General features: G+C 36.7%; 1 pseudogene; it reads right to left on the bottom strand.

Annotated features, from left to right (window-relative positions):
• Positions 1–261: 261 nt before the first annotated feature.
• Positions 262–1,256, bottom strand: LOC123253980 (annotated as a pseudogene).
• Positions 1,257–3,939: the final 2,683 nt, after the last annotated feature.

Genomic DNA, 3,939 nt, shown 5'->3' with positions numbered 1-3,939 from the left:
TTCACTGTTCAGTCATTCAGCCATGCCTAACTCTTTGTGATTCCATGGGCCACAGCATGCCAAGACCTTCTGTCTTTCACTATCTCCAGAAGTTTCTCCATGCTCATGTTTGTTGTATCCATGACATTATCTATCCATCTTATGTTCTGTCATTCCCCTTTCCTTTTGCCTTCAACCCTTCCCAAACTCGGAGTCTTGTCCAATGAGTCCTGGCTTTTCATTATGTGGCCAAAATATTTAAGCTTCAAGAACACAGAGAACTTATGCTTTAAAGATAAAAGAGGAAAAGAAAAATCCTTGAAAGATTTTATCCTGAATCAGGAGAGCCTGAATAACTGTCCCATCAATAATTTTCTTAAAAGCACTCTTGACCTCTTTATTCCTTAGACTATAGACCAGAGGGTTTAACATGGGAATTACCATAGTATAGAGCACTGAAGCAGTTTTATCTATGTCCATGGAATGACTAGATTTGGATTGTAATTACATGAAAATTACTGTCCCATGGAATATGGACACAGCTGTGACATGAGAAGCACAGGTAGAAAAGGCTTTCTGCCAACCCTCAACTGAGTACATCTTCAGGATGGCAATAAAGATAAATAAGTAGGATATCAAGATGATGAAAAGGGCAAAAAAGACATTGAATCCCACAACAAAGAAGACAATCATTTCATTAATAGCTGTGTCAGAGCAGGAGAGAGCCATGAGGGGTAGAATATCACAGAAGAAGTGATGGACCACATTAGATTTACAGAAGTGGATGCTAAAGGTGTTTCCTGTGTGAATGGAGGAATTAAGAAAACCACAGAAGTATGACCCTATAGCCAGAGAAGCACATAAACTGGGTGTCATAAGGGTGGTGTAATGGAGAGGTTTACACACAACTGCATGGCGATCATAGGCCATTGTAGCCAAGAGAAAATTTTCAACAGTGAGGTTAAGCTGTAATGAAGAACATTTGTATAGCACATCCATTGAAGGAGATAATTTTATTCTCTGGGAGTAACCCAGCCATTACCTTGGGAGCTATAGCTAAGGAGTAACTAAAATCCACCAGAGAAAGGTTACTAAGGAAAAAAGTACATGAGTGTGTGGAGACGGTAATCACAGATGATCAGAACTACTATTCCCAGGTTCCCCACAAGAGTGATTAGGTAGATTATGGTGAATATTATAAAGAGTGGGACCTGAAATTCTGGAACATCTGTTAGTCCTACAAGAATGAACTCCTTAACCTCTGATCCATTTTTCATAAGTGACTTTAGAGATTTCAGTGTTTCACCTGGGAAAAGAAAAAAAAATCAACCAAATAAATTGTAGCAGTAATTAATATTTTCTCTGGCTTATAGAATATGTGTTTTATTAAAATGTCAAAGGCATGGCAAAATGTTTTTATGTAGCTTAAATTTAGCACGATACTATCAGTGCTTCAATAATGATTTTTTTGCATCTTACAACAAGGAGTATATCCTTCCACATTTTATCTTATATTACTGAACCTCAACTACCTTCATTCCTATGAACTCCATGATGATTCTACCTAAGCTACACAGAGAAATGGTCATACCTTTGATTTACCCCTTACTCATAATTGTTCTACCTCCATCCTCCAAAATTCTGAAATTCTTCCTTTAAATAACAATATCCTTGGGTCAATGGAGACGTGATCAGGAATGTAGACTCTAAGAAATCACCCTAATGCAAATATTAATAATATGGAAATAGGTCTTGATGAATGACATATGTAAAACCCAGTGGAATTGCTCGTTGACAACCAGTGGGATGGGGTTTGTGGGAAGGAGGGAAGGAAAAGAACATGAATCATGTAACCATGGAAAAATATTCTCGATTAATTAATTAAAATTTTAGGTGAATAAATAAATAACAATGTCCTATCTTCCATCATACATTCTGACTCTCCCCTTCTAAAAACCAATTTACTTTTCATCCTGAATACCAATTGCTACATCCCTCCCTGTTTCACAAGTTTATTAGTTTTATTCAAATCTATCTCCTTTTCATTTATAAGCCTGACCCTGTGGTTGACTGGTATAATCCAGCTCTAATAGCTAAATTAATATCCTTGACACTTTAAGCTTTCACCAGTCACCCAGAGGTTATGCCTACCCTCAATATTATCTAGTCCTAGTTCACTACAAATTCATGTAGTTTCTCCCTTGAACCCTTACTTGCCTAAAACAATTCACTCATTCTCCTCCAATTAACTCTTAGTATTGTCTTCCAAAATATATCATTCTCAACATTTTTTGTCTTACTTTATCACACTTCCAAATTCCATCTAAGCAGAGAAATGTCTTCTTTCTTGAACTTCCTCTTTCATCAATCCACACAATGATATCTTCTTCACAGATCCATATTTTCTCATCCTTTTACCTTATTTAGGGGAAGAGATAAGTCTTCTCTCTGCCAGTGTTAACTTTTCCATTCTGCTCCTCATTTAATTCCGTCTTCGCTCTTCCTAAACAATAGCTTGCATTTATGGAGTACTATAATGTTTTCAAATCATTTAAAAATAGTAGCTCATTTTGTCCCCACATTAATGCCAGGAAGTAGATTCTATTATTTTTTCTGTTTTACAAAAGAGGGAACTACGGCAGACAAATTTTAAGTGACACACTAAATAAGTATGCAAAAGTCACACACTAAATATGTATACAAAGCCCAATTTGAACACTTGTCTTTCTGAATCTGAATAGATCCAGCATTCTATCCAATGGGACATCTATCTGCCTTCAGGAGTTTATCCCTTAAATCATTTCCAATATTTTATTTTCAACTCTCCTTTTCTACTTCATCTTTCCTTGCTGTGGGGAAGCTATAAAGCTCAGTGGATAGAGAGCCAAGCCTGGAGATAGGAAGTCCTATATTCAAATCTGCTCTCAGACACTTCAAAGTTATGTGACCCTGGACAAGTCTCTTGAACCCAATGGTTTAGTCATTACCACTCTTCTAATTTGGAACCAATTCTTAGTATCAATTCTAAGACAGAAGAAAGGAGTTTAAATTTTTTTAATTAAAAAAATAATTCCCAGACTTCTTCATCTTTTGAAAAAACATCTTACTTTAGAAAAAGGATCTTCAATGGAATTGCCTTACTGTTATTCCTAAAGCACAGATTTACTTTGTCATTCTGATATTCTACAACCTTCAATAGATGATTACTGCTACAAATTTTTTAAAAATCTTTTTGGAATTCATAGTCCTTTGACCTTCAACCTACCTTTTCAGATGGATTTCACATTTGTCCACTCATGTATTCCACATTCCAGGGAGACAGATATACACTCATTTTGCTACCCAGAATCTCTCATCTTCAATCTATGTGCCTTTGTATAAGCTGTTTCACATGCCTCAAATGCTCCATCTTCTCTCTATTTCCACTGAGAATCCCTGATGATCTTAAACATTATAATCAAGTACAGACTCTTATATTCCAAACCTTTATTGTTCCTCCTCTGGCTAGTGCTCTCACGTGAATGATTTATATTGGTGTGGAGGATAACTAAAGTAATGCCTGCCACAGAATGGGCACTAAAGTAATTACTTGTTGAAAATGAATTATTTGAATGAATTAAATAAAACTCTCAAAATGCATGGAGTAGGTCTCAATGGAAACTTGTTCCTCACTTACCCATCTTCAATTAGAAGCTTCATTCAAGCAAGAGGGAAGAGGTCTCACTGGAGAAATTCTACTCTAGTTTGTGGTGCTAAAAGATCAGAACATTCCATCAAAATGATTATTATAGGCAGAGTAAGGAGCAGCTGCTCGATCTCTCCTGACCGAACCACACAGGACCCCTCAAGGGGAAATAAAAACGAGTCCAGAGGAACGAAGGAACCCCACAACAGGGCGCAGCATTGAAGGTATGCAGAATCGGGGCATTTCCACACTTTAAAGGGGTGAAACAACTCTCA

This window comes from Gracilinanus agilis, unplaced genomic scaffold (assembly GCF_016433145.1).
Source record: "Gracilinanus agilis isolate LMUSP501 unplaced genomic scaffold, AgileGrace unplaced_scaffold12246, whole genome shotgun sequence".
NCBI classification, from domain to species: domain Eukaryota; kingdom Metazoa; phylum Chordata; class Mammalia; order Didelphimorphia; family Didelphidae; genus Gracilinanus; species Gracilinanus agilis.
This window is presented reverse-complemented; position numbering and strand designations above follow the sequence as displayed.